We start from the raw sequence: 13,112 nt of genomic DNA on the forward strand, positions 1-13,112 counted from the left end.
GGGGTAATATAACACTCTGTGCAGCCATTACACAGAATGGGGTCCTCCACCGCCATGCCCATATGGGCCCTTACAACACAGCACTCATACTTACATTCTTGGACCAATTGCACAACATAACAGCAGCAAATCAAATCGATCATATGCAATACATTGTTGTCTGGGACAATGTGTCTTTCCACCGCTCTGCTCTGGTTCAGAACTGGTTTCAGCAACATCCACATTTCACCGTCCTATATCTTCCACCATACTCTCCATTCCTCAACCCTATAGAAGAGTTTTTCTCGGCATGGCGGTGGAAGGTATATGATCTCCGTCTCCAGGCTGAGGTACCCCTCATCCAAGCCATGGAGGAGGCCTGTGACCAGATGGAGGTAGCAGCAATGCAAGGATGGATTCGTCATTCAAGACGTTTCTTTCCAAGGTGTCTTGCTAATGACAACATTGCCTGCGATGTTGATGAAATTCTCTGGCCAGATCCAGCTAGGCGAAGAGACAATGTCTAGTTATTTTAAAAAAAATTTTAACTTACAATACGTAAAGTGACGTTTGGTTACAGTATTATGAATCTCCATGTCAACATTTTGGGCGTGTTGAGAAATAAATGAGTTTCTTCAGTCTGCAACATTGGTCTTGTGTAGTGTTTGGTGAATTTACATTATATTTGTACTTTGTTGAGAGTAGCCTACTCTAATCATAGGGAAGTAGAAGTGCTAAAAGTGTTTTAGGTTTATCACAGCAGAGTGTAACTCGTGCAAACAGAGTATAGTAATGTGAAACGTGTGTGTTTCATATGGTAACAAAGTGTGGTTTTTAAAAAGAAGTGTATAGTTTTTACAAGAGTGTTTAATTTTGCAAAGGATCTGTAGTGTTTTGCTAATTGGGTGTGTGGTTGTGCTAATTGTGTGTAGTGTTTTGAAAACACGGGCCCTGTTTTGAAAATCGTGCTTAAGCAATAAAAAAAAACTGTAACACAGCAAATAGTTAACTTTGCACAGTGACCTAACGGACGTACAGGAATAAGATGAGGGCTGCATCTGAAATTACATCCTATTTTTACGCTATAGTACACTTGACCAATTTAAAATAATAATTCAAGGACATACATCTGGTGTAATAGAAGCAATTATTGGTACCATGATTGTCTTCAGATTATTTATATTTTTACATTAATATTCACCACGAAGATTGCCATTTTCCCATTGCCTGTAATGGGGATCTTGCTTTCTAGAAACAGCCTGCAGTACCCGGGTCGGCTTTGTACTTCATGGCTTCATTGAGAGGGGAAAAGTAGTTTTCCCCTGCTCTGGGCAAAAGTAGTGATTTATATGGGTAATAGTGTGTCATTTCGGATGCAAAGAGAATGATTACCTGGCACAGACCTGTGAAAACCTGCTCTTTATGACACATCCTTTCTTAACCCCCTTTTTTTTGCTTCTGGTGTTCTTTCCAGTATGCGGATAAAAGTAATGTTTTATGTCTGCACAGTTGAAAAAACATTTGTTGATAAAAGCTTAATCGTAATAAATACACTGAACAAAAATAAACACAAAGTGTTGGTCCCATGTTTTATGAGCTGAAATAGAAGATCCTAGAAAACAGAAAGGGGAACTAACAAAGAGTCACTGGCAACAACCAAAACGAAACAGGTTGGGTTTTAGGAGGGATTCTGAAAGACACTCATGGGGGTGTCCACTGAAAGATGACCAGCAACAACAACTGGAACCTAATAGACACCCACCATGAGCGCCCACAATTTGTCCAAGAAGAGGCAAACAAAAGAAAAACCCAACCAAAAAGTTGAGCAACACGGAAAATCAGACAAAGGAATATTTTTATAGAAATCAAATAGGGAGAGCCAACTAAAGGTCTTCCACATCCCTCAAGACAACTGGAGCACTGAGCCAGCCACTCTTAAATAGCACCTGGGCCAGCACAGGTGAAACACCTTCCCACTAATGAGATGGCAACCAGCACAGGTGTAACATACTGACTAACGAGATGATACCAATCGGTGCACCTTACGTGCTAACGTGCTAAAAGTCCAACCTCAAAACATAAATGTAAAATCCAAAACCTGTAACACCTTCCCCCTTAAGACAACACATATGCCCTCTATTTCTGTTGGACATGTTTGCTCACAACCAACAGAAAATAGCTTCCATCTCACAACATGATCAACTTTTTTTTGGGGTGGGTGGGGGGGTAGATCAGCTTTAATATTGCAGATAGATTGTAACTTCCATCAATGTAATTGTCTGCATCACATCCAATCCCCCATGTTTTTTTCCCCTCGCATAAATATATATCTTTAAATATATATCTATCTATTTCCCTTTCTTACTTTCCAACCCCACCACCCCTTCCCTAATTGGAGTAAACTAGTGAACAACAACGCTTAGGGCTCTACTTCCAGCTTATACATACTATATACATTTTATGGACAGTCAATTTTACAATGATTCTATTTTGTTTGTTTTTACTCCTGAACTTCCTCTACCCTCAACCTCTCCAATCATTTTCATGATGTCCATCCGGTTTGCTTCTATATGCCATATCTCTCCAACTGTGCTCCTTCACAAAAGCTCTCAACCTATAAACTTATTATGGACACAGCATTCCCTACATTAGTTATCTTGCTGTTATTAGTTGTTGATAGTTGTTATTAGTCCCATCCTTCAGCTCCATTCAACACCTCTCATCTATCTCTTAACACCATCCATATTGGATTTCTATTTCCCATATATTTTTCAACTGTACTGTTTCACAAAAGTTCTGAACCCTTCTATTCTCATTGTTTCTACAGATTGTAAATTGAAAATAAACATTTTTGCTAAAAGTATTATTATATTATTGATCAATTGACTATGACTTTTCAGATCACCCAGTAGTGCTATCTGCAGGGTTAGCTCCAGGTAAATATTGCAATCCTTCAGCCATTCTTGGACCTGTGACCAAAAACAAGCCACAAATAGACAGTACCAAAACAAATGATCTAATGATTCTGTCTCTTCGCAGCAACATCTGCAGAGCTGGGAAGATTGTATCCCCCACATAAATACCATTATATTGGTAGCAAGGATTTGGTATAATAATTTAAATTGAAAAATTATAAGTTTTGAATCCGGCGTCGTTTTGCGTGTCAGTTCATTAACACTATGCCATGGAATCGGTACGTCAAAAATCTCTTCCCAACTATTTTGCAATCTATATGGGATGGCTGTCAATCCTTTGGTCCTTAAATGAACCTGATATACTTTTTTATTTAACCAATTATGTTCTTTATGTAGGGCCACCCTTCCACTTTCCTCTTCCATGTTTGCGGTAATGCTGCAATTATTTGGTTGTAATTTTGGGTAGAAAGGACATGTCTATATGTTTTTGTTATCTGCATATGCGACATAACTCCACCAGTCCTACCAATGATATCATTTACGAAGATTATACCTTTTTTAAACATTTTTTCAAAAAATACTGGCCTTTTATCAATTAGTATATTTGAGTTTAACCATGTGTTCCATTATTTGTTCTGTCGTTTCTGGAGGATTAAATTGACATTGCAGCCAACTTTCTATGGCTTTTTTTTTTTAAATAGTGATATTTGGGAGATTATTAACTTTTGAAATAACTGAAAGTGAGAGGTTGTAATCTGAATAAAGGGAAAAAGGCCATTCTTGAACATGGGGTGAGACAATCGTACTAATTTGCTAGAGAACCAGTTCGGATTTAAGTATAACTTTTGTATGACTGAAGCTTTTAGTGATAGATCTAATGCTTTAATATTTCAGAATTTATTTTCCCCCAATTTATATTAATTATATAAATAGGCCCGTTTAATTGTCTGGCTTGCCGTTCCAAATAAAATGGATTTTTTTTTTCTCATATAATTTTTTTCAAAACTGTTCGCTAGGCGTAGGCAAGACCATAAGCAAATTGGTAAACTGGGATAATACTAAAGAGTTAATCAGGGTGATTTTTCCACAAATAGACAGGTATTTACCTTCCCATGATAGCAAGATCTTATCTATTTTTGCTAGCTTTCTATTAAAATGTATTGGAGTGAGATCATTTATTTCATTTGGGATATGTATTCCGAATATATCCACATCATCATCAGACCATTTTATTGGTACACTACATGGTAATATAAAAATTGTATTTTTTTAGTGATCCAATACGTAATATAGTACATTTATCATAATTTGGTTGTAATCCAGAGATGTATCTAGATCCTCTATGAGGCTGTGGAGGGATTCAAGTTGTGGATTTAAAAAGAAAACATGAATCATCAGTTTACAATGACACCTTTGTTTTTAAGCCCTGGATTTCTAATCCCTTGATATTATTGTTAGATCTGATTTTAATAGCTAACATTTCGATGGCCATAATAAATAGATATGCCGATAGTGGACAACCTTGTTTTACTCCTTTTTAAAGTTTAAAACTTTCTGAGATATAGCCATTATTTACTATTTTACACCTAGGGTTACTATACATGATTTTAACCCATTTTATAAGAGATTCTCCAAAATTGAAACACTCCAGGCATTTATATATGAACCCCAGTCATACTTTATCAAATGCCTTTTCAAAGTCTGCTATGAATGGCAAGCCTGGTTTCCTAGATTTTTCATAGTGTTCTGTTGTTTCAGTACTTGCCTTATATTATCTCCAATGTATCGTCCATGTAAAAAACCTGTCTGATTAGAATGAATAATCTCAGAGAATACCTTTTTTAATTCTATTCGCTATACATTTTGCTAGAATGTTTTTATCACAATACTGAAGTGTAAGGGGCCTCCAATTTTTTAAATGGACTGGATCTTTATATTTCCCACTCATATCCTGTTTCAGTAATAACGAAATCAGACCTTTTTGAGTGTCTGATAATCTATCATTTACATAGGAGTGGTTAAAACATGCTAATAACGGTCCTCTGAGTATATCAAAACAGGTTTGGTATACCTTGACTGGTATGTCATCCAACCCTGGAGTCTTCCCGGACTTAAAGTCTTTAATTGCATCCAGAAGTTCCTCCTCTGCAATTTCACCTTCACATGAGTCTCTGTATGGCTGTTAATTTTACATTAGCAATAGAAAAAACATCCCTACAATTAGCTTCAGTTAGAGGAGATGGAGGCGACTGAAACGAAAACATATGCTTAAAGTACTTTGCTTCCTCCTTCAAAATATCATTTGGTGAATCATGGGTGACTCCGTCATTTGTAACCAGTTTCAGTAAATTATTTTTGGTAGCATTTCTATGTTGAAGATTTTAAAAAAGAATTTGGTGCATTTTACCCCATATTCCATCCAGTTTAATTTATTTTTTTATAATATATTACACTTGATCTTCTTGAATAAGTTTCTCCATTTTTTTTGGTTTTTCCTCTAATTTATTATGATTCTCTATGTTACAGTTTTTATTGCTATCTGTTCTGTTAGACCTTCTATTTCATTTGTTAGTATGGACTCTTTTGACCTAAATTGCTTTTGTTTTCGAGATGAGTACTGAATTGCATGGCCTCTAAAGGCACATTTAAAAGTGTCCCATACAATAAGGGGATTTGCTGTACCTATAGTGGGGGGGAAAAGTATTTAGTCAGCCACCAATTGTGCAAGTTCTCCCACTTAAAAAGATGAGAGAGGCCTGTAATTTTCATCATAGGTACATGTCAACTATAACAGACAAAATGAGAAAAAAAATCCAGAAAATCACATTGTAGGATTTTTAATGAATTTATTTGCAAATTATTGGTGGAAAATAAGTATTTGGTCAATAACAAAAGTTTCTCAATACTTTGTTATATACCCTTTGTTGGCAATGACACAGGTCAAACGATTTCTGTAAGTCTTCACAAGGTTTTCACACACTGTTGCTGGTATTTTGGCCCATTCCTCCATGCAGATCTCCTCTAGAGCAGTGATGTTTTGGGGCTGTCGCTGGGCAACACAGACTTTCAACTCCCTCCAAAGATTTTCTATGGGGTTGAGATCTGGAGACTGGCTAGGCCACTCCAGGACCTTGAAATGCTTCTTACGAAGCCACTCCTTCATTGCCCGGGCGGTGTGTTTGGGATCATTGTCATGCTGAAAGACCCAGCCACGTTTCATCTTCAATGCCCTTGCTGATGGAAGGAGGTTTTCACTCAAAATCTCATGATACATGGCCCCATTCATTCTTTCCTTTACACGGATCAGTCGTCCTGGTCCCTTTGCAGAAAAACAGCCCCAAAGCATGATGTTTCCACCCCCATGCTTCACAGTAGGTATGGTGTTCTTTTGATGCAACTCAGCATTCTTTGTCCTCCAAACACGACGAGTTGAGTTTTTACCAAAAAGTTCTATTTTGGTTTCATCTGACCATATGACATTCTCCCAATCCTCTTCTGGATCATCCAAATGCACTCTAGCAAACTTCAGACAGGCCTGGACATGTACTGGCTTAAGCAGGGGGACACGTCTGGCACTGCAGGATTTGAGTCCCTGGCGGCGTAGTGTGTTACTGATGGTAGGCTTTGTTACTTTGGTCCCAGCTCTCTGCAGGTCATTCACTAGGCGTGTGGTTCTGGGATTTTTGCTCACCGTTCTTGTGATCATTTTGACCCCACGGGGTGAGATCTTGCGTGGAGCCCCAGATCGAGGGAGATTATCAGTGGTCTTGTATGTCTTCCATTTCCTAATAATTGCTCCCACAGTTGATTTCTTCAAACCAAGCTGCTTACCTATTGCAGATTCAGTCTTCCCAGCCTGGTGCAGGTCTACAATTTTGTTTCTGGTGTCCTTTGACAGCTCTTTGGTCTTGGCCATAGTGGAGTTTGGAGTGTGACTGTTTGAGGTTGTGGACAGGTGTCTTTTACACTGATAACAAGTTCAAACAGGTGCCATTAATACAGGTAACGAGTGGAGGACAGAGGAGCCTCTTAAAGTAGAAGTTACAGGTCTGTGAGAGCCAGAAATCTTGCTTGTTTGTAGGTGACCAAATACTTATTTTCCACCATAATTTGCAAATAAATTCATTAAAGATCCTACAATGTGATTTTCTGGAGAAAAAAAAATCTCAATTTGTCTGTCATAGTTGACCTGTACCTATGATGAAAATTACAGGCCTCTCATCTTTTTAAGTGGGAGAACTTGCACAATTGGTGGCTGACTAAATACTTTTTTTCCCCACTGTATGTTATGTCGGAAAAAAATCAGTTATAAATTCCTCAGTCCTAGTTAAAAACAAGTTATCATCCAATAGGCTTTGATAAAATTTCCAATATCCTCAACCACGTGGAAATTCAGTAAGAGTAATGTATATGCCAATTATATGATAGTCCGACCGCATTCTGTCCCCTATCAACACTTTTTAAAACTTTTGGTGACATCGAGAATTACATAAGAAAGAAGTCAAGACGACTAGCTTGATTGAGTCTCCGCCATGTATATCTCAGTAGGTCAGGATATTTAAGCCTCCATATATCTACTAATTCTAATGTATCCATGACATTCATGATTTCCTTAATAGCATGAGGGTGATAGTTTGTAGTGCGATTTCCTTTACGGTCCATTGAGCTATTTAAAACAGTATTATAGTCTCCCACCATAATAACAGAGGCTTGTATTGCTTGCAAGGTTGATAGTTTATTATATATATATTGTCAAAGAAGTGTGGATCATCATTATTTGGTCTGTAAAGGTTAATGAGCCTTATCTGTTTATGGTCCAATAACATGTTTAAAATCATCCATCTACCTTGCGGATCTGTTTGGACAATTTGCACATTTGGATCGAAATTACTGTTAATTAATATCACCCCTTTTGAGTTTCTTTGCCCATGGGAGAAGTATATTTCGCCCCCCTGTCCTTTTTCCACACAACTTCATCTAGAATTGTTGAATGAGTTTCCTGTAACCAATAGATATTATATTCCTTCTCTTTGAGCCATGTAATATTGTTCTTATTTTGTTATTATCTGCTAAGCCATTACAATTATGACTGGCTATACTTATTTCACCACTTATCATAATGACATACAGGTTTCAAATCTATTTATCATAATATATGTTTGTAAATTTACCAATAAAAAATACCATAGTGATTGAGTGTCCATCAATCTGTACCTTGATATTTGCATTGCTACTAAGTAACCCTCCAATTGTTCTCTACTATTCCCCCCGCTAAAGCCCCTACCCATCCCAAGTTGGGTTGTCATCCCAGTGATTGGCATACCACCCTAGGCCCCCCGAAAGGCCAGGACCCGTCCTTCGAAAACAGCACACAGTGCCACCAACAAAACAGAAGCAGGTCAAATGCCAAAAGTATTTCCAATGCTTTCACCTCTCTCTCATATATATATATATATATATATACACACACACACACACAGTGGGGAGAACAAGTATTTGATACACTGCCGATTTTGAAGTTTTCCTACTTACAAAGCATGTAGAGGTCTGTAATTTGTATCATAGGTACACTTTAACTGTGAGAGACGGAATCTAAAACAAAAATCCAGAAAATCACATTGTATGATTTTTAAGTAATTAATTTGCATTTTATTGCATGACATAAGTATTTGATCACCTACCAACCAGTAAGAATTCCGGCTCTCACAGACCTGTTAGTTTTTCTTTAAGAAGCCCTCCTGTTCTCCACTCATTACCTGTATTAACTGCACCTGTTTGAACTCGTTACCTGTATAAAAGACACCTGTCCACACACTCAATCAAACAGACTCCAACCTCTCCACAATGGCCAAGACCAGAGAGCTGCGTAAGGACATCAGGGATAAAATTGTAGACCTGCACAAGGCTGGGATGGCCTACAGGACAATAGGCAAGCAGCTTGGTGAGAAGGCAACAACTGTTGGCGCAATTATTAGAAAATGGAAGAAGTTCAAGATGACGGTCAATCACCCTCGGTCTGGGGCTCCATGCAAGATCTCACCTAGTGGGGCATCAATGATCATGAGGAAGATGAGGGATCAGCCCAGAACTACACGGGACCACAGTCTCAAAGAAAACCATTTGTAACACACTACGCCATCATGGATTAAAATCCTGCAGCGCACGCAAGGTCCCCCTGCTCAAGCCAGCGCATGTCCAGGCCCGTCTGAAGTTTGCCAATGACCATCTGGATGATCCAGAGGAAAATGGGAGACGGTCATGTGGTCTGATGAGACAAAAATAGAGCTTTTTGGTCTAAAATCCACTCGCCGTGTTTGGAGGAAGAAGGAGGATGAGTACAACCCCAAATACACCATCCCAACCGTGAAGCATGGAGGTGGAAACATCATTCTTTGGGGATGCTTTTCTGCAAAGGGGACAGGACAACTGCATCGTATTGAGGGGAGGATGGATGGGGCCATGTATCGCGAGATCTTGGCCAACAACCTCATTCCCTCAGTAAGAGCATTGAAGATGGGTCGTGGCTGGGTCTTTCAGCATGACAACGACCCGAAACACACAGCCAGGGCAACTAAGGAGTGGCTCCGTAAGAAGCATCTCAAGGTCCTGGAGTGGCCTAGCCAGTCTCCAGACCTGAACCCAATAGAAAATCTTTGGAGGGATCTGAAAGTCCGTATTGCCCAGCGACAACCCCGAAACCTGAAGGATCTGGAGAAGGTCTGTATGGAGGAGTAGGCCAAAATCCCTGCTGCAGTGTGTGCAAACCTGGTCAAGACCTACAGGAAACGTATGATCTCTGTAATTGCAAACAAAGGTTTCTGTACCAAATATTAAGTTCTGTTTTTTTGATGTATCAAATACTTATGTCATGCAATAAAATGCAAATTAATTACTTAAATCATACAATGTGATTTTCTGGATTTTTGTTTTAGATTCCGTCTCTCACAGTTGAAGTGTACCTATGATAAAAATGACAGACCTCTACATGCTTTGTAAGTAGGAAAACCTGGAAAATTGGCAGTGTATCAAATACTTGTTCTCCCCACTATATATATATATATATACAGAGGGGAAAAAAAGTATTTAGTCAGCCACCAATTGTGCAAGTTCTCCCACTTAAAAAGATGAGAGAGGCCTGTAATTTTCATCATAGGTACACGTCAACTATGACAGACAAAATGAGGAAAAAAAATTCAGAAAATCACATTGTAGGATTTTTAATGAATTTATTAGCAAATTATGGTGGAAAATAAGTATTTGGTCAATAACAAAAGTTTCTCAATACTTTGTTATATACCCTTTGTTGGCAATGACACAGGTCAAACGTTTTCTGTAAGTCTTCACAAGGTTTTCACACACTGTTGCTGGTATTTTGGCCCATTCCTCCATGCAGATCTCCTCTAGAGCAGTGATGTTTTGGGGCTGTCGCTGGGCAACACGGACTTTCAACTCCCTCCAAAGATTTTCTATGGGGTTGAGATCTGGAGACTGGCTAGGCCACTCCAGGACCTTGAAATGCTTCTTACGAAGCCACTCCTTCGTTGCCCGGGCGGTGTGTTTGGGATCATTGTCATGCTGAAAGACCCAGCCACGTTTCATCTTCAATGCCCTTGCTGATGGAAGGAGGTTTTCACTAAAAATCTCACGATACATGGCCCCATTCATTCTTTCCTTTACACGGATCAGTAGTCCTGGTCCCTTTGCAGAAAAACAGCCCCAAAGCATGATGTTTCCACCCCCATGCTTCACAGTAGGTATGGTGTTCTTTGGATGCAACTCAGCATTCTTTGTCCTCCAAACACGACGAGTTGAGTTTTTACCAAAAAGTTCTATTTTGGTTTCATCTGACCATATGACATTCTCCCAATCCTCTTCTGGATCATCCAAATGCACTCTAGCAAACTTCAGACGGGCCTGGACATGTACTGGCTTAAGCAGGGGGACACGTCTGGCACTGCAGGATTTGAGTCCCTGGCGGCGTAGTGTGTTACTGATGGTAGGCTTTGTTACTTTGGTCCCAGCTCTCTGCAGGTCATTCACTAGGTCCCCCCGTGTGGTTCTGGGATTTTTGCTCACCGTTCTTGTGATCATTTTGACCCCACGGGGTGAGATCTTGCGTGGAGCCCCAGATCGAGGGAGATTATCAGTGGTCTTGTATGTCTTCCATTTCCTAATAGTTGCTCCCACAGTTGATTTCTTCAAACCAAGCTGCTTACCTATTGCAGATTCAGTCTTCCCAGCCTGGTGCAGGTCTACAATTTTGTTTCTGGTGTCCTTTGACAGCTCTTTGGTCTTGGCCAAAGTGGAGTTTGGAGTGTGACTGTTTGAGGTTGTGGACAGGTGTCTTTTATACTGATAACAAGTTCAAACAGGTGCCATTAATACAGGTAACGAGTGGAGGACAGAGGAGCCTCTTAAAGAAGAAGTTACAGGTCTGTGAGAGCCAGAAATCTTGCTTGTTTGTAGGTGACCAAATACTTATTTTCCACCATAATTTGCAAATAAATTCATTAGAAATCCTACAATGTGATTTTCTGGATTTCTTTTCTTCTCAATTTGTCTGTCATAGTTGACGTGTACCTATGATGAAAATGATGGGCCTCTCTCATCTTTTTAAGTGGGAGAACTTGCACAATTGGTGGCTGACTAAATACTTTTTTTCCCCACTGTATATATATATATATATATATATATATAGCTATTAAAAATAGATATTCAAATATCTTGCATATCTTAATTTCCATCATTATCAGTTAATATGCCTAATGATGTCGGAAGTTCATGTGAAGGATTGTTACCTATAACCCAGATTGCCATTGTATTACATTACATTTTTGTCAAGCATATCTTATTTTAGCAAACAATTGTTGTGGTTCATCCTATATTCTCCCTAATATTCTTACCCTCTTGCAACACATGTGGGATACGCACACGCACACACTAACATCGACATAAACTGAAAGGCCGCTCAGCAAGGAAGAAGCCACTGCTCTAAAACCGCCATAAAAAAGCCAGACTATGGTTTGTAACTGCACATGGGGACAAAGATTGTACTTTTGGCCATCACAAAGCCCTGACCTCAATCCTATAGAAAAGTTGTGGGCAGAACTGAAAAAGTGTGTGCGAGCAAGGAGGCCTACAAACCTGACTCAGTTACACCAGCTCTGTCAAGAGAAATGGGCCAAAATTCACCCAACTTATTGTGGGAAGTTTGTTGAAGGCTACCCGAAACGTTTGACCCAAGTTAAACAATTTAAAGGCAATGCTACCAAATACTAATTGAGTGTAAGTAAACTTCTGACCCACTGGGAATGTGATGAAAGAAATAAAAGCTAAAATAAATCATTCTCTCTACTATTATTCTGACATTTCACATTCTTAAAATAAAGTGGTGATCCTAACTGACATAAGACAGGGAATTTTTACTAGGATTAAATGTCAGGAATTGTGAAAAACTGAGTTTAAATGTATTTGGCTAAGGTAACTTCCGACTTCAACTGTACAGTGAGGGAAAAAAGTATTTGATCCCCTGCTGATTTTGTACGTTTGCCCACTGACAAAGAAATGATCAGTCTATAATTTTAAATGGTAGGTTTATTTGAACAGTGAGAGACAGAATAACAACAAAAACATCCAGAAAACCGCATGTCAAAAATGTTATAAATTGATTTTCATTTTAATGAGGGAAATAAGAATTTGACCCCCTCTCAATCAGAAAGATTTCTGGCTACCAGGTGTCTTTTATACAGGTAACGAGCTGAGATTAGGAGCACACTCTTAAAGGAAGTGCTCCTAATCTCAGTGTGTTACCTGTATAAAAGACGCCTGTCCACAGAAGCAATCAATCAATCAGATTCCAAACTCTCCACCATGGCCAAGACCAAATAGCTCTCCAAGGATGTCAGGGACAAGATTGTAGACCTACACAAGGCTGAAATGGGCTACAAGACCATCGACAAGCAGCTTGGTGAGAAGGTGACAACAGTTGGTGCGATTATTCGCAAATGGAAGAAACAGAAAATAACTGTCAATCTCCCTCGGCCTGGGGCTCCATGCAAGATCTCACCTCATGGAGTTGCAATGATCATGAGAACGGTGAGGAATCAGCCCAGAACTACACGGGAGGATCTTGTCAATGATCTCAAGGCAGCTGGGACCATAGTCACCAGGAAAACAGTTGGTAACACACTACGCCGTGAAGGACTGAAATCCTGCAGC

The sequence above is a fragment of the Coregonus lavaretus genome (assembly GCF_964263955.1).
Source record: "Coregonus lavaretus genome assembly, chromosome: 8".
Classification (NCBI taxonomy): domain Eukaryota; kingdom Metazoa; phylum Chordata; class Actinopteri; order Salmoniformes; family Salmonidae; genus Coregonus; species Coregonus lavaretus.